This window comes from Narcine bancroftii, chromosome 14 (genome assembly GCF_036971445.1).
Source record: "Narcine bancroftii isolate sNarBan1 chromosome 14, sNarBan1.hap1, whole genome shotgun sequence".
Taxonomy (NCBI): domain Eukaryota; kingdom Metazoa; phylum Chordata; class Chondrichthyes; order Torpediniformes; family Narcinidae; genus Narcine; species Narcine bancroftii.
The window spans coordinates 21,279,652-21,298,539 of NC_091482.1; the positions used below are offsets into that span (position 1 = coordinate 21,279,652).

The following is an 18,888-nucleotide window of genomic DNA, read 5'->3' on the forward strand; positions in this document are numbered from 1 at the left end:
CTCTCCCTTGTTGGTAACATTAACCAAACATTTAGCTGTGGCATTCTTGAGAAACACATTAAGTGGCACACATCTCAGTTTCATTAGGAAGATCTCATTGGGGAAAGGAAAGGAAATTGTAATTTCTACACAAGCCTAATAATTAAATTTGCAAAATATGACTGTGTTGGAGGAGCGAGCGAATGAATGCGGACTTGTTTCCTTTACTCCACGTTCTCCTTTCGGCAGAGTGTTAAATTCTGAAGTGAATTACAGAGCAAACAACCACAGCTGGGTCTATGTATTCAAATCTCCTGTGCAAATCAATTTGATTACCATAATAGGACCTAATGATCTTCCCACGTAAATGAGGGGGCCTTGCCTGTCATTCTGTGATGGGTCTGCCAGTCACAAACGGTGTCAGTACAGCCAATGGTAATTTCTCTTGACAGCATAAACACTCCCCTTTGACCCTCCTGGGCCCTCTTCCCCCTTGTGCTTCTCTTCACTTGAAAAGTAGGTGGGGGGGGTGGTGAATCAAAGAAAAACTCAAGGCTGCAGATACAGATCGATGCTGATGACAGGAATCAGACGAAGTGTGCATTCAGACAGACAATATTATTAATGATTACCATCATACAACTACAGAACAGGTTAGTACTGCCTCCAATGCATCTTCTAATAGCATGCCAAGATTTAAAGGTAAAGGTTCCATTATTGTCACGTAATACTACCTTAACTTCATAAATTAAACCACTAACTTGTAATTCTACTGTGTATAATCACCAAGGAAGCAGTGCTAATTTTCAAGGTGCCGGAGCCCACCAAAAACAATGGCAGGGGTGGTCAAGGCATCAAAATAAACGGCGACAAGTCTCGCGAGACTTGGTGGCCGCCATGTTGTATCAGGCGCTGTTCAATCGAGAGCGAACGGTAGGACGAGGGAGAAGGACGAGTGTACCAGTCGTGGAAGGAACAGGTTCCTTGTACGTCCAGACTAGTGCTCAGTGGGGGGGTGGGGGGAGCCACGACCCCGACCCTGCCTGTATTTAACATGTGGCTGCTGTTAAATTCACCAATGGTTAAAATTCCCCACTTGATTATTTTGCCTGTTTTTCCAGAGGTGCTGGAGCGGAGCTCCGGCAGCACTGCACCCCTGATAATCTCCAGCTTCACAATGTTGCAGCACAGATTACATAACCTTATTTTAAGAAGTGACAGATAAAAGCCTTTTCTTAGGCATATGTTTAAACTATTCTCAGTGATCAATGGAACTCTTGTTCTCAAAGCTGAGCAGCTGACATCAGACATGATAACTTGGCACATGGTGTACCTGTTCCAATTCTCTTTAGGAAAACTGAGGGAGATTCTGACAGATGGGTTAGATTCATGTTCCAGTTGGTTCCACTGTTAAAATCATTAGGGATTTGTCGGACAGCCCAAGCAGCGGGAAGCAGGCGCCAGGTGCTGAAAAAAATGCATGGCTCTACTGTCTTGCTGGGTGGGCCAAATGTTTAGATTTTCCATTGTGGGTGGGTGGCGATCATAGAGTCAAGTGCAAGAGGGGCATGAGCTGACTACCAAGCACAGGGAGATAATGCTCAGGATTTGCCTCTGGTTACTTGCTCGATGCTGTTTTTCCTCGCTTACTTACACGCAGAAAGTTGCTGGCACTTAACTTTCCTTCCCCTCATTGCCCACTGGTGAGTCCAGGACCTGCTGCACACCCAAACTGCATAGGACTGACTGATTTCCTTCCCTGAGGACAAGAATTAACCATAAAATTCTCCAGCAAGGGAGAGTGACGCTACATACCTTCAGTGGCATTCCCAGCACTGAGTCCTCTGCCATCAAAGATCACGAGGATCAGCACCAACTAGAAACCCAACGGCACCAGCCGTGATATGAAGGCTTGGCAATCTTTCTACTTTCGACAGAGCACAAGGCAAGAACGTGATGGATGTGGTGAACTGTTGTATTACCTGGTTCTGCTCCGTTCTGTGACTGTACCTGTGGCCCTTCCCTCTTTTGACCTTGTATAAAGCCTCTAACACCTTGACCCTTCCCCAGAAAGCAGCACAGGATGAGGTCCCTGTCCAGTATGAATAGAAGCCTGCAAATTACTGACTCAATCTCAGCCTCTCAAGTTATTTATTGCATGTGATTATTGGTATATTCTCCATTTGCTTGGATGAGTGCAGTGCCAACAACCCTCAAGAAGTTGAACATCAACCAAAACAAACCAGCCATCAACTGTTCTCTCCACCACCAGTGCATTTTGCCTGCAGTGCATGCATTACAAAGTGCATTCCAGTGACCCACACAGGCAAGTTCAGCAGTCTCTTTCAAAACCCACAGCCTCTACCACTAAGAACGACAAGGACACCAGCTGCAAAGGAGCGCCATTATCTGCAGCTTCTCCTCTCAGTTGACACCATCTTGATTTGGACATTTATTGCCAGTCCTTCTTTATCATTGGGTCCCAGAAGGATTGCAGCACATCTCGATCTTGTCAATTAGGGATGGGCAATAAATAAAAAGGGTTTTTTGTTTGCAAGTATCAGGTGTTTCATGGCTGCTATCACGCATGAGAGATGACCAGCCTAATTTACTTCTTTCATTTTCTGCATTCTTTAGGGTTACCTTTCACCAGAAGATAATTTTCATGGCTCTGGGATTTTGATATTAAGCAGGAATTCGAATACAGATTTGTGCAACTGCTCCATTGCTTAATATAATAAAGATCGAGTCCTGTTTAGCCCAAGAGGTTTAGACTAAGATTGATTCAGTGAGAGCAGGTCAAAGAGAAACGGCAGTGTATGGCATACAAACAGGCCCTTTGGCTCTCCATGGTACAGCAAGCCCACTTACCAACATAATGTCCAGCATTTTGGGTACAGTTGGTGCCTTATGGTAATCCAGAATAGAACTATGAACATATTCATGTTCAACCTTAGGTAATCCTCGAAAATGCATTTATTAGCAAGGAACTGAATTGAATATGAAATTCACGCACAAATTAATCCTAGAAACCTGAAATAAAAGCAGGAAAAGCAAGAACCACTCAGCTAGTTAGGCAGTGTCTGTGGAGAAGGAACAGATTCCACATTATTAGTCTTTCTTCATAGCTGGGAAATAAGAAATAAAAAGTGTGTGAAGTCAAGCAACAATGGGGGAAAGGAGTCTGTGGTAAACCACTGTTGTGCTACGATTGGCTGCTGCCTGCTGGGCCCACCTCCCGAGACCGATCCTACCCATAGCCCTTTGCATGCTTCCCATTCCACTCTGCCTTGATCAGTCAATGCGGTTGATGGCTGTTCCAGTCTGTCATTAATAAAAGCCTATCAGTTTCTCAACCTCAGCCTTTGGTGAATATGAGGGAAGCATGCAATAGTCTGGAAGGCTCTAGATTTTCCCAAATATCTTTCCACCCCCTTTCCTCTGCACCTTCAATCAGTTTATCTCCCATTCTTCCCACTCGTGATGAAAAATCAAACTGATTTGATCTACAAATCTGAGCATTTTCAGCCTTTTCCCATTTTTATGTAAAATCCATTATTTATTCAAAAGGCAAATCTTCCACGTGTAAATTTATATCAATGTCTATTAAACATACATAGGAATTAACTGTAATGTGGTTTACAGCAGCCATTCTCAACAGGGGCCATTTGGCCACACTGAGAGACACAGCTCATTGAACAGAGGCCATGGTCTCAAATTATAATATATATTTAATGCTTTTTATGTAGTTAATAAGAGAGAAGTATGGGAGAAATCACCTAAACTTCACTATTTCATAGGGAAGAGGGCCCATAAACTTTAGTGCAGAATCAGGGCAGCCTGGTTGGCTTAGCGGTTAGTCCCAGCGACTGGGACCGGACCAGGGTTCGAATCCTGCGCCGTCTGTAAGGAGTTTGTACATTCTCCCCATGTCTGCGTGGGCTTTCTCCGGGGTCTCCGGTTTCCCCCACCCCCCCTACCCCCCCACCATTCAAAACGTGCTGGGTTCATAAGTTAATAGGGTGTAAATTGGGCAGCATGGACTTGTGGGGCGAAATGGCCTGACACCATGCTATATGTCTAGGGGAGCAAAAGCCAAAAAATTGTTTGAGAATAGCTGCAGCATCTGCAGGAAGTGAAGGGTAATCAACTTTTCAGGCCTTTTACTTCCTTTAGATGTTATATGACCTGCTGAGTTTCTCCAGCCCCTCTGTGTACTTCATTACATCCCAACGTCTGCAAACTTTCCTATTTAACTCTGGCCCGATTATTTGTCAGTGCTAAGATGAATGGGTGGTGTATTGTGGTTCTAACATGGGCTGGAAGCAACAGGATCCGTTCAAAGTTGAATCTGTATGAAAAGAACCAGAATTAATATATCAGGTCAAAGACCCTTCAGAAGAACTTTGCAATAGGATCTTCAACTTCCCGCCAATGGTGCCTTACCTGCTCAGTGTTCCCAGTTTCTCCAGCACATTTGTCCATAGCACTTGACCCCAGCTACTGTGGATTTCCTTGTTTAAGTGCTTTCTAGCATGTTCTGCTTCTAGATCAGATTTCCAGTATTTGCAGATTTTAAAAATAATTTTCAGAAGAGAGGAAGCTCACTAATGATCGTTATCCCTGTCCAACTCTATTTTCAAAAACCTGAGCAGGAGAAGCAGCCCATGCCCGCATTCTACAAGATCTCGACCGCATCCAGGCAAAGGCCAAAAATGGAAATACGTCACTTGCATCCAAAAATGTATTTCACAAGGGTTCGGCAGCCCACAGAAAGTTGCCATTGGTCGCCAGCACCATTCTTTTTAAAGTCACACGCTCTGTTCTCGCTGCTGCCATCAGGAAAGAGGTGTAGGTGCCACAAGACTCATGCCACCAGGTTCAAGAGCAGCCGCTCCCCCTCCACCATCAGACTCTTCAACAACAAACTCAACCAGGGACTCATTTAAGGGCTCTTACCTGTGTACGTCATTGATTTTTAAAATTCTCTCTGTATCACACAATTGGTTTGTTTACATTCGATATCTGTTTACAGTTCTTCACTTGTTTTTGCTGTGCACAGTTTTTTCTTTCCAGTACAAATAAGTACTCGCCCACAGAAAAATAATCTCAGAGCTGTATGTGATGTCACGTATGCACTCTGGACAATCTGAAATGTAAATTTGAAAACTGCCAGGCCACGATCATCTCCACAAAAGAGAATATAACCAGCTACCCTTGGCATTCAAAGGGATTACTAATGCTTTCTCTACTACCATAAATACCTTTGGGCTGGGGAGGGGGGCAGGGGGGGGAAAGCATGCACTAATTTCCCTAAGTAGGATTGACAGGCTAATAATATCTGAAACTAGTGCAATATATATTAAAGGGGAAGGTTTTCACTGTGCCAAAGAAGTTTTAATTCACAAAAGTATATCTTCTTAAAATGGCCGAGCCAAGTCAACAAATTTAATCTGTTATTTTGTGCAGATTTTCCGAATTTATTAGGAGTGATGTGCAATAAATCAGTGAAGACAAATCTTTTTTTATGGAACTTGCTGCAATGTTAAACCAGCTTGTCTATCTTCCGAGTTAAAGATCTGTAGAGGCAAAGAAACGTGCTGAGAGCAATGAATAAGAAGGCACTGTAGAAGTCCCACATTCTGAAAGCTGTGACTGGATCTATTAAAGATCATGTAAGCAGAACTCTACAAATCCAATTAAACTTCATTTATTATTCCTTAGCAACCTGCTGTTAGTAGTTCCCTACAGGGAGGCCAAAGTTATTAACTAAACCCTCAGCCCGGACTTTAAAGGACCTATTATCATATTGATACAGTCCATTAGTATGTTAACACTGCATTTTCTGCATAAGCACATTTAATTTCACCCTTTTTTTTGACTGCACCCCATACGTTTAAACTTCTGTAGTTTTCAGAAACCAGTTTGAGATTGAAATGGTTGAGCACCTACTTTAACACAGAAGTGACATGATGCTTTCAGTGTAATGCATTCTTCCAGCACTGCAGAGATGAAGAGAAGGTCTCGTGAACAATTCTTGTACCTCTTTAATTGAAGAAATAAATAAAATCGAGTTCAGATTTATTGTCAGAGTACAAACAGGCCATCACACACGACCCTGAGATTTTTTTTCCCCTGTGGGTCAGGCAGAATTTCTAATCGGTAGAACAAAAAAAAGGCTACTCAAGAAAACATATATATCCAAACTAGAGAAACGTAAACAAAGAACAAAATGTAAATGAACTGACTGTGCAATACAGAAAATAAATATTCATGGTTAGCATAGCAGGGAACCCAACGCCGTTACAGAGCCAGCGACTGGAGTTCGAATCTGGCACTATCTGCATGTTCTCCGTGTGTCTGCATAGATTTCCACTGAGTGCTCTGGTTTCCTCCTACCTTTCAAAATATAACAGGTCAATTGGGTGTAATTGGGCGGTATGGGCTTGTAACAGCACTGATTTACTACAGCTAACAAACAAGTAAAGAATACGCTCACCCATTTCTTTAAGCACTCCATGAAGTCGACTTTCTTTTTATTATTCAGTAGACACAACATTTCATTCTTCAACTCCCCAAACACCACCCGGCTAAACTCCTCCGACCTTCCCACTGGTTCACTGCCACACGGGTGATTCCTGACCCTCTCACTCTCCTCCTCCTGCATCTGAGATTCATCACCCGTGTCCTGACGCTTTACACACCCGCGCATCCGCGCTGTTACCCCCGCCCCCCCCCCCCACGTGCGCCGCATTGCTTGCATTATCAGTGGCAGCCGGCACTGCTCCCGGTGAAGTTAAGTATGCGGCTGCGTCAAGCTGAAGGGCTGAAAGGGCCTGCTTTTGTGCTGTATGTCTAAATAAAAAACTACAACGTCAGAGTCCAAAATGAGTCTCATTTTTTTTTATTGGAAAGAGGACCAGCTGAGCTCATTGGGAACTGAAACAACAAACATAACACCATAACTGGCACCTCTTCAACTAGGATTAACCATCACAATCCACTCGAATTACACAGAATTTCATTCAGGGATGAATTAGGCTATTTGCTCCATCCAGCAATTATATAAATTTCCCTTACTTCATCTATCTCCCATGAAGGACCCAGCGGCTCCATGTATCCTCTTGTAATGAGTTACATATTCTTGACATTTTGAAAATATTGCCTCTGGAAATCAATTGTGATATAATATCACTGTAACCTTTATCCTGATCTTTGAAGACGAATCAATTCTCTGTAATCTCAAACACATTCTTGCTTTTGCCATTCCTAAAACTGAACCGTGGGTGCACTGTTCTTATATTAATTAATTACCCAGAACGTAAGCAAATCTTTGGTGAGATTTTTCTCTGGACAATGTTTGGCAGAGTATGGGCTCTAACTGAACTGCCATCCTGGCTCTGGTTGTTGATTCTTGGCCACTACAGACTCGTTTTTAGACTCAATCAAGGACTAATTTAAGGACTCTTACTTGGCTTTCTTTGCTCTCCTTGTATTGCAGTTTTTTTACAGTTCTTTTGATTGTTTACGTGGTCACACTGTGTACAGTTTATATTTTGCACTATCAATTAATGGTAATTCTGCTGTGCTGGCAGGAAAAAAAGGATCTCGGAGTTGTATGTGATGTATTCGGACAATAAATCTGAAATCTGAAATCACTCTTTCGATCGGGCATCAAATTAAGTTGTCCGGAGTGGCCTGGAGAGTATGGCCATTTTTAAAGGCTCTGAATGAATCCACAGGTCTGATTTCCTTTCATGACAAGCATTCATTTCTGTTATGAGATGTGAAGGCCACGTACCCCATCAAATCTACCCTGGCCTTCGGAGCATTCCCATGAATCACATTCCTCCACTTATTTCCCTGAAATCGTTTCTTTCTCACATGCTCATCAACTCCAGCCGATTTCCTGTGCCCCATACGTTCTAAGGGAAACTTACAGCTACCAAATAACCTGCCACCTATTTGTGGGGATGCAGAAGGGAACTGGAATACCTGGATGAAATCCACGATGTAGCCACAATGTGAGAACTCTACGAGCCCAGCACAAAATCAGGATTGAACCCAGGTCACTGAAACTATGTAACAGCAGCTGGGATTCCGTGTAACAGTGACTCATTCAGAAGTGGATTCAGGCAGTAGGGATCTTTAAAACTGAATGGTTTCCATGCAAAGGGAATGTTTCCACTTATGACGAAGAACAAAACCAAAGGCCATAATGCAAGAAAATAAATACAGTAAAAAATCTCTTGGATATGGAACCTTTGAAGATTGGTAGATGCCCTATAAGCAAATTTTCCGGTTGCTTGAGATTGGGCGTTGCGTGATTGGGGAACTAACAGTGAGGAAAAAGCTGTGATTGCAATGATAGAGTTAGATGAAGAGTGGGGTATCAAGTATTGACATGGACAAATTGCACAGACTGATTTGCATGAATAGATTACACGAACTGGTTGCATGGACAGGGTTCTGGGCAGGGTGCTGGGACAGCGTGCATTGACAGGGTGCAAGGGCAGGGTGCAGGGACAGGCTGCAAGGGTAGTGTGTATGGACAGGATTCATGGGCAGGGTACATGGACTGGCTGCACTGACTAGTTACACGAACAGGTTACATAGACAGATTACATGTATAGTTTACAGCAGTGGTTCTCAACTTTTTTCTTTCCACTCACATACACTTTAAGTAATCCCTATGCCATCGGTGCTCTGTGATTAGTAAGGGAAGGTTGAGAACCACTGCTCTAGACCCTATTGTTAAGAAATATTTTGCTTGAGAAAAATTTCCTTTGGAGTTCTGAAACCGTGCACATAACGAGTCAATGAGATAGGATTAAAACAGTGGTTTTCAAACTTTTTCTTTCCACCCACCGACCACCTTCAGCAATCCCTTACAAATCACATAACACCTATGGCATAGAGAATACTTAAAGCAGTATGTGAGTGGAAAGGAAAAAAGGTTGAGAACCACTGGTTTACATGGACAGGTGCAGGGACAGGGTGTATGGACAGGGTTCATGGGCAGGGTGCATTGACTGGTTACATGAACAGGTTACACACACAGATTTACATGCATAGTTTACATGGAAAGGTTACATGGAGAGGTTACAGGGTCAGGTTACAAGGAGAGTCTACATGGACAGGTTACATGGAGAGGTTACAGGGTCAGGTTACAAGGAGAGATTACATGGACAGGTTGCATGAATTGTTGGGTCTAACAGCCTGGTTTTCTTCTGAATATTCACGTAATAATTTTATGCACTTTCCCCAAGTAAAGTCAAAGAGGTCGAGCTATCACCAGGCTATTTTGTGATCTACATTGATAAACAAAGGTCAATTAAAGAAGGTGAAAACATCCCCTAAAGGGTATACTTTTCCCAAATGCTTCTTTGAAAAGGTGTTATTAGTGGATTTGTTTCAAGTGAAGAAAAAAGACCAGCACCAGTCTCCTCTCTCTATGAGGACTGTCAGTGCTCGGCCAGAGGCCATACCAGCCTCGGTGATGACTTTGTCTTGCATCGCTAGTGTTACCTCAAGGAAATGGAAATCAGTTGTGCCCTTTCCTCACCTTTAAATGCAACGGGGAATCATACATGTAAAACTGTGACAGGAATTTTAGCCACATCAATCCAACTTCATCCATCTCTCGCCCAGCAGCCCCAATGGTGACAACTGTTGAGTGGGAGCCATCTGGAAGCCAACAAGTTCGCTGCTGGCAAGTGAAAACCTACCCTTGGTGAAGTTAGAAAGCACAGCAGTGAGGTAAAATGCTCAGACCAAATTCTCCTTCCCCATCCGCTCCGACTTAATTTATTGATGGCAGTCTTCTTAAGTACCAGAACTTCATCTCTCAGCAGTCAGTCAGATCTGCTGACAAGAAACTGAATGGAAGATGTCACAGGACATTTAAGCAATCTTGATACGATACAGGCATGAACACTGCCTGTTAATGCCATCTTCTTGCCAGGAGTTAAAATCTGCTTTAAGGTTCTTAACATAATGATTTATTGTGTTACAGTAAGATTAAAGATGAAGTTATATTGCCATGAAGTCACTCCATTTCATTGCTGACTTATCCTCAATACACCTTCACATTCATTGACATGGAAGCATGAGAGTATCCTCTGTCATCCTGAGCTAAGTGTTTATTTCTAAATAATATAAATTAATTTTAAGATGTTCCTGACAATTAGAAAAGATTTCATTACCACTGAAGAGAAGATAAAAAGTCGATCAACCTTTTGTCTGAATTGCTGATTCTATTTACCTGTCTTTTCACTACCAAGGACTAACCAACCCCCTTGACTGGTGTCTGATCAACCAGCCTTAATATTTATACTTTCCACTGCAAGGGCACAGTACCTGCACTGTGTATCATCTACAAAATGAACTACAGTTATGCATCTAAGTCACCCTGACGAAACCTCACCAAAGCTGTGACCACCAAAACCAATCTTACAGCAACTGCAGTTTTATCTGACATTTTAATTAAAAAAGGTCTAATTACTGTCAAGTGTGCTCAAGCAAAATTGAACAGATGTGCAAGGTGTAAGATCACAGAAAGTTCATGTTTACCTTTAATTTCTATAGAAGATTTGAATGTAGCCTTATTATTATCCAGAAGCATGAATGTAGATATTTGTAATTTGCTGGAAATACATTAGTGAAAGAACATTTCTGAAACACTGGTTCTCATCCTTTTTCTTTCCACTCACATATTATTTTATGTAATCCCTATGCCATAGGGTTCTCTGTGATTAGTAAGGGACTGTTTAAGGTGGGATGTGAGTGGGAAGGGAAGGCTGAGAATCACTGCTCTGGACCCAATTGTTACTGAAATATTTTGCTTGAGAAAAATGGTCATTGGCCCATTTCCTTTGGAGTTCTGAAACCATGCACATAACGAGACAATGAGGTATGATTAAAACAGTGGTTTTCAAACTTTTTCTTTCCACCCACCTACCACCTTAAATAATCCCTTAGTATAGAGCACCAATGGCATAGGGATTGCTTAAAGTAGTAGATGAGTGGGAAGAAAAAGGTTGAGAACCACTGGTTTAGAACATAGAATATTAGAGCAGCATACAGGCTGAGGTAGCCAACCTTTTAATTTTTAATTTAGTTAAATGATGAATGTGATTGGGAGTTGAATGTCCAAGGGTACACTGTGAACTGGAAAGATCGACAGGTAAATAAAGGGGGTGGCATGGCCCTGATAGAAAGCAATGATATTAAATCACTAGAAAGAAAGGACTTAGGGTCAGATGGGATAGAATCCATATGGGTTGAGTTAAGAAATGGTAAGGGTAAAAGGACCCTATTGGCAGTTGTATACAGTCCCCCAAACAGCAGCCAGGAAGTGGACTATGAGTTACAGCTGGTAATAGAAAAAGTGTGTCAGAAGGAAAATGTCAAAATAATTATGGGGGATTGGGAGAGTCAGGAAGGTAGTGGATCTCAGGAGAGAGTTTGTGGAATGCCTAAGGGATGGATTTTTGGAACAGCTTGTCGATAAGTCCACCAGGGGATCGGCGGTTTTGCATTTGGTGATGTGTAATGAACCAGAGGTGATTAGAGAATTAAAGGTAATTCAAATTTGAAAAGGAATAAACTGACATCAGATGTGTCAATATTTCAGTGGAACAAGGAAAATTACAGAGCTGTGAGAGAGGAACTGGCACAAGTTGACTGGAAAGCTAGATGGGGGGGAAGGCAGAGCAGAATTGGAGGATATTTCAACAAAAAAAATTAAAAATTGCAGGATAGATTTATTCCAAAAGAAAATTATGAATGGAAAAATGGCACAAATGTGGGTAACAAGAGAGGTTAAGGTTAAAATAAAAGCCAAAGGGAGGGCAAACAAGGAAGTAAAAATTTGTGGAAAAAAACAGAGGACTGAAAAACTAACTTATAGAAAGAGACAAAGAAAGTCATTAGGAAAGAAATGATGAATTATGAAAGGAAGTTGGCAAATAACATACAAAAGGTATTAAGAATTTTTAAACAAAGATATAAAATGTAAAAGAGAAACATGGGTAGGTATAGGACTGATTGAAAATAATGCTGGAGATACCATAATGGGTCACAAAGAGATGGCAGAGGAACTAAATGAGTATTTTTCGCCAGTCTTCACTGAGGTCGACAATAGCAATATATCTGATAGAGATCTCAGGGAATAGAAGTAAATACAGGCAGGATTACTAGAGAGATAGAGCTCAGTAAGCTGAAAGGACTAAAAAGAGATGTCTCCCGGACCAGATGAGGTGCACCCACAGGTTCTGAAGGTGGTGGCTTTGGAGAGAGTGGAGGCATTGGAATTGATTTTCCAGAAATCAATAGACTCTGGCATGGTTCCGCAGGACTGGAAAGTTGCAAATGTAGTTCTGCTGTTTAAGAAAGGATGGAGGCAGAAAAAAAAGTAAATTATAGGCTTATTGGTCTGATGTCTGTTGTTGAGAAGTTATTGGAGTTGATCCTCAATGATGAGGTTATGAAATACCTCGAGGTGCATGGCAATGATAGGTCCAAGCCATCATGGGTTCATGAAGGGAAGATCATGCCCGACCAACCTATTGGATGTAAGATGGACAAGGGAGCGGCTGTGGATGTTGTGTATTTAGATTTTCAAAAGGCCTTCGATAAGGTGCTGCATAAGAGGCTGCTTAATAAGATGAGAGCCCATGGAATTACAGGAAAGATATTGGATTGAATGGAACATGGGCTGATAGTCAGGAAGCAAAGGGTGGGAATAAAGGGATCCTGTTCTGGTTGGTTGCCAGTTACTAGTGGTGGTATGCGGGAGTCGGTGATGGGGCCATTTGTTTTTACAATATATATTGATGACTTGGATTATGGATTGAATGGTTTTGTGGCTAAATTTTCAGATGACACTAAGATAACTTGTTGAGTAGGGAGCATTGAGAAACCAGAATGTTGCAGATAGATTTGGAATGCTTGGTAGGGTGGGCAAAGAAATGGCAGATGAGATACAATACTGAGAGATGTACAGTTGTACATTTTGGAAGAGGAAATTAACAGGCAGATTATTATTTGGATGGGGATAAAAGTGCAAAGGGACTTGGTGGGGGGGGGGGGGGGGTCCTTGTGCAGCAGAACCTAAAAGTTAACCACCAGGTTGGATCGGCAGTAAAAAAAAACAAATGCTATGTGGGCATTTATTTTAAGAGGAGTTTATAAGTGTAAAGAGGTGTTGATGAGGCTTTATGGGCCATTGGTGAGACATCATTTGGAGTACTATTTGCAGTTTTCAGCTCCTTATTTTAGAAGGGATGTAATAATGTTGGAGAAGATTTATCAGGATAGTTCCTGGAATGTGGGGGCTACCATATGAGGAACATTTAGTGGCTCTTGGATTATATTCATTGGAATATAGAAGAATAAGAGGAAATCTCATAGAAACATATCAAATGCTGAAATGGACAAAGTAGATCTGAATAGGATATTTCCCTTGGTGGGTGAATCCAGGACAAGAGGGCAGAGTCTTAGAATTAGAAGGTGCCTATTAAAAACTGAGATGAGGAGAAGTTTCTTTAGCCAAATGTTCATGGATTTGTGAGCCTACAGCTGTGGAGGCCCAATCACTGGGCAAAGTTGACAGGTATCTAATTAGTCAAGGTATCAAGGGTTCTGAAGAAAGACAGGAAATTGGAACTAGAAGTGAGAACAGTTTAGCGCAGGGTGGATTTGCAGAGCAGATCTTGTGATATGCAGGATGGTAACAGGCCACTTCGGCCCACGAGTCCGTGCCGCCCAATTAACCTACACCCCCGGTATGTACGAGCTGAAATGGCTTGTTACCATGCTGTATATCTAAATTAAAAATGAACAAGTTGGCCACCCCTGATATAGATCTTCCAGTCAATGATGTTGTGCCAACTTGTGGAAACCTACTACACAACAATTGAATTTTTCCCTACCTCACACACATCATTTTTTAATTTTCCTGACAGTCATGTACCTATCTAAGAGTCTTTTAAATGCCCTATTATACCAGCCTCCACCACTACCTTCAGCATTCCAGATACACAACTTTCTCTGAGTGAAAAACCTGAACTTTCCTCCATTCAACTTAAATCAGTGTCCTATAGTATTTTCATCTATAACCCTAGGAAAAGGTGCTGGTTGTCCGCCCTATTTAAGCTAATTGACAATAAAATCCATGTCATCCAGAATTCAAGCAACTGGCAAAAAAAATTATGGAAAATAAATGGATAAAAAGTACGCAAATTTAGAATTGGCATGCTTCACCGTTAGTTCTCTATTCACGCAAGATGCAGTCACAAGCTAAACTCGCTTATCCGCCATTCATCAATCCCCGTAGGTGCCAGATACCAGGAGCTTTACTGTACTGTACATGGTCCTCTCAGTTGGCTGCGCAAGCTCTAAGAATTCCTCAATGTCGCTGCTGATTTAAGCTCCGACCAATTTGCAAACTGCAATTCACCTTCAACTCCATAAGCAGTTGTTGCATATTTCACCACCCAATTTCCAGTTGCAACAATAGTGTCAGCAGGAACTGCAAAACAGAAATTGTTTAAGCCGAGCCAAGTAATATTGCATTTACCGCACATACATTGATCCTGTTTTTTGAAAAGTGAACAGTTGTGATGAGTGAGACAAAGGCAATTCTAACCTTGCTTATGGTCCAAGTTTTATCTGCTTCATAATGTTTCTTATATTAGGGAACATTTTAAAAGGCCCCTGTTATGAATTGATTCATCTCATTCCAATCATATCAATCTCTTTTTACCCTTTGGTTTATTTTTACAGGGCATACATTTTTATGCCACAGACAAAACATAATCTGTTTTATTTTAAATCTATAATTAAAAAAAAAGCTGATATCTGAATGGTTACTATAAAATTACCAGGTCATCCTTCAGACTGAAGAGCAAGACAGTGCTGACGATGGAAGTCTGAAATGGAAGTCTCTGCACAGAATACTCAGCAGGTCAAACAGCATTTGGAAAGAGGAAAGCAGTGTTAGTTTTTCTGTACTGCTTTCTGCCATTTACCTTTCCACATTTACATTTCTCCACGCTGATTAGCTCTAATTACACAGCACCAAAATTAATTTATATTAAAAAAAAATTTAAATTCAAAATTTTTTAGACATACAGCACTGTAACAACTCAATTCGGCCCTACAAGTCCATGCCTCCCAATTTACACCCATTAACCTACACTCCAGTATGTTCTTGAACAGTGGGAGGAAACTGGAGCCCCCTGAGAAAACCCAGGCAGACATGGGGAGGATGTGCAAACTCCTTACAGACAGCGCAGGATTCGAACCTAGGTCCGGACCCGATCGCTGGCGCTGTAAAGGTAATGCAATGCTCTCCACTTGCTTAGATGAGTGTAACTCCAACAGCTCTAAAGAGGTTTGGCGCCACCGAGGACAAAGCAACCCCCTTGATTATGTCACCTGAACAACATTGATCTCCACCCTCTCCCCTCCCCCCCACACACACACACACACATACATACACACACACGTACACACACACACATACATACACACACATACACACACATGAACATACAGACACACACACACGAACACACACACACACACACACACACACACACACACACACACACACACACACACACACACACACACACACACACACACACACACACACACACACACGATGCCCTAGGTGTTCTGCGGTTAGTAAGGAATTACTTAAGGTGGTATGTGAGTGGAAAGAAAAAGTTTGAGAACCACTGCTCTATGTATTATGGAAGCCTCAGATTGAAACATATGGAATTGATCGGTTAACTCCAAAAAGCACAGTGTTTTTAAGTAGAGAGTGGAGTGAAGTAAAACGCAAAGGTCTGTAGACACAATGATTGAAGTAAGAACCATAGGCTGGAGAAACTCAGTAGGTCTTTATATAGCAAAGCTAAAGATACAAAACCAACATTTTGAGCTGGAGCCCTGTATCAAGGACTGAGCAAAATGTAGACAGGCACCTTAACACATTTGGCCTATACCTTGGTGAAGGCCTCAAGCCTGAAACGTTGGTAATGTATCTTTATCTTTGATATATAAAGCATGCTGTTTGACCTGCTGAGTTCCTCCAGCATTATGTTTTTACAATGTTTGCAAATTCATTACAGTAAAAGGCAGCGAATCAGGAAAATCTTTGTCCAAAAGTTTCAGTTTAATACTTCCAAGAGTGGTGTGACTAACAGTTACTTCTACGTCCCAACAGGGAAACAATCTCATCTGTGTTGTGAATTTTTTTAAAGCTTGTGATTTGAAAGACAAAAAAAGTTACTTTGTAGGAAAACTGTCATAACTTACAATGCTCTTCATATATTTAGACCTTTCTTTAAAACAAGATGTATAGATGTAATATTCCTAGTTTGTGTTGAAGTGATTTAGAAACGCTCCATTTTCATCTGACACTTCCTAGATTTTTATGAAATCTTCAATGTCAGTTTGGATCTTAAATACAGAGTCCAGAAGCAATGACAGTTTGTAAATCTCATTGCACAGCAGCAGCAATAAATCTATTAGAAAGGTTTTCTCTAAAGAGCAGAAAAAAAAAACTCCGGTTAGACAGCTCTAATATCTGCCCAGGGCTTCTGAAAATCTGAGAGTAGAATCTATTCAATGAACAAAGCCGGATTTTAGTTATTTGGTGATAATGTTAGCCAGGACAGTTTGGGGCGATCGTAAGTGACAATTTATTAAGGTTCACTCCTTCACCCACCTCACTAGAAAAAAAAGATGCAGGCACTTTCAAACCAGAAACAAAATGGAATTGATGGAATAAAGTGATTTTCCAGATGCTGTTCCTCACTTCTGTCCTCTGAACCGCAAACATGAAGTATTTACCTTCTCTCTTGTACCACTTTGTGTGCAGGCATCCAAATACCAAATTAAGTGAGTGATGGTTCAGAATGATCAGTTGGCTGACACTTACTTAAATATTCAAGGATATGGACCACACAGTGAATAAAAAGGATTGGAATCATCCATCGAGATTCAGTTATATGCCGTAAAACCCCCAGTATCTGACACCTACGGGGATTGAGAGATCCCAGGTAAGTGAATTGGCCTCTTGCTTGAGATTGCATGTGGCATAATTAACGAAATAACTGCTAGGGGTGCCAATTTTAAACTGTTGTATCTTTTAGAACATAAGAAATGGGAGCAGGAGTTGACCATCCGGCCCATCGAGCCTGCTTCGCTATTCAATAAGCTCATGGCTGATCTGATTATTGACTCAACTCCACCTACCTGCCTTTCCCCCATATCCCTTAATTCCTTTTTTATGTAAAAATCTATCTAAATATGTTTAATGAAGTAGCCTCAACTGCTTCCCTGGGTAGAGAATTCCACAGATTCACGACTCTGGGAAAAACAATTTTTCCTCCTCTATGTCTTTAATCAACGCCCCTGAATCTTGAGGCTGTGTCCCCTAGTTCTGGTCTCACCTACCAGTGAAAACAATTTTCCTGCCTCTATCTTATCTATCCCTTTCATAATTTTATATGTCTCTATAAGATTTCCTATCATTCTTCTGAATTCGAGTGAGTATAATCACAGGTGATTTAGTCTCTCCTCATAGGTCAACCCCCTCCTCTCCTGGATCAACTTGTGAACCTCCTTTGGACTGCCTCCAAGGCCAGTATATCCTGCCTCAAATCTGGAGACCTATTTACTTTCTGCAATTTTTTTTGCCGGTTGCTTGAGGCTGCCCATTGTTTAAATTCAGGAAAATGGGGATTTTGCTGTGTGTATATAGCTGGACTAGCTCAAGAAACACATCAATAAATTACTGGCTTAGCAGAAGAATTTTGGCCTCCGGTTTTCATTTTTTCCTTCCACCCTTTGTTGTGCCCCTAACTCCATCTCTCATTGACTTACTGCCTGGAGGCACTTACATAAATTGCTGGAATGTTTATCTCAGTTGTGTTTGAGTAAAACCACAGGAGCACCACTGGATGGCTGTAGTGTAAGGTCCTGCCAGGAAACAGTCCCAAATTTTCATTCAAAATATTGATTTACCATTTGGCTGCTGTAAAGCAGTCTTAGCGAAGTTGTTTAAGTCCGAGATCCTTCATAATGCACTTCTCAGGTTAAATTCACTGGGAATTACATTGCATGAAAATTTTCGCTTGTTACGTTTCTGTAATATCTTTTTAAAGCAAGGTAATCCCTTCTTGGAATTGAGGGTGAATTGCTTGAAATACTCGTATGGATGCTGGCACAAACTGTGACAGCCCCAAGTTCAGAAAAGGGATGGAGACCTTGAATAATTCTGCCCAATCACCCTACACACCAGAGTGATAATATTTCCATGTTGTGGGAGGGGTGGACATTCAAAGCCTCTACAAAGTATCTCATTCAACCTTTGATGAAATAATGTGAATATTAACTCTTCTCAGAAAAAATATCAATAAATTTTCTGAAGATAGGTCAACAGTTTTTTTTTACCTCTACCTGTGACTTAATTAATTCACAGTGGCTGTTCAATAAATTAATGGAATATTTAACAATATTTTAATGAGGTAAACTATCTTGTATAGAGAGCTGTTTGGTCTATTTAACAGACTAGATATAATAAAAGTCTGCTGATAAACCAAGATAAGTAGGAAGACTAGGTCTGCAATCCTGAGTTTGAATACATTTTAAAAGGCAGATTTTATTTCCCTTTTACTTGTTTTAAAAGGAGATTCGGGGAAATGAAGCTGCTATCATCTGCTAGATTAGGACCTTTAGCTGCCCTTTGGATAACAATTACTACAACTCTAAACATCTTCAAAAGCCAAGAATGCAGGAAAGAAACTTAACATGTGGACACGTTCGAATCAGAACTCATCAGTTATTCTTGGCTTTCTGTCCACATTTTTTAGTTCAGCACACTAACGATAA

At 41.3% G+C, this 18,888-nt stretch overlaps 1 long non-coding RNA gene across 3 annotated transcripts in view; it reads left to right on the forward strand.

Moving 5' to 3' along the window:
• The first annotated feature begins 486 nt into the window (after positions 1 to 486).
• Positions 487 to 18,888, forward strand: part of LOC138750024 (uncharacterized) — a 51,073-nt gene continuing 32,671 nt past the window's right edge. For 2 of the 3 annotated variants that reach the window (XR_011349022.1, XR_011349024.1), the window contains exons 1-2: positions 487 to 632; positions 16,874 to 17,054. This is a non-coding gene — a long non-coding RNA (uncharacterized lncRNA). Of the gene's footprint in view, positions 633 to 9,636; positions 9,739 to 16,873; positions 17,055 to 18,888 lie in introns of those variants that run through there. The other variant, XR_011349023.1, reaches the window with a different exon arrangement.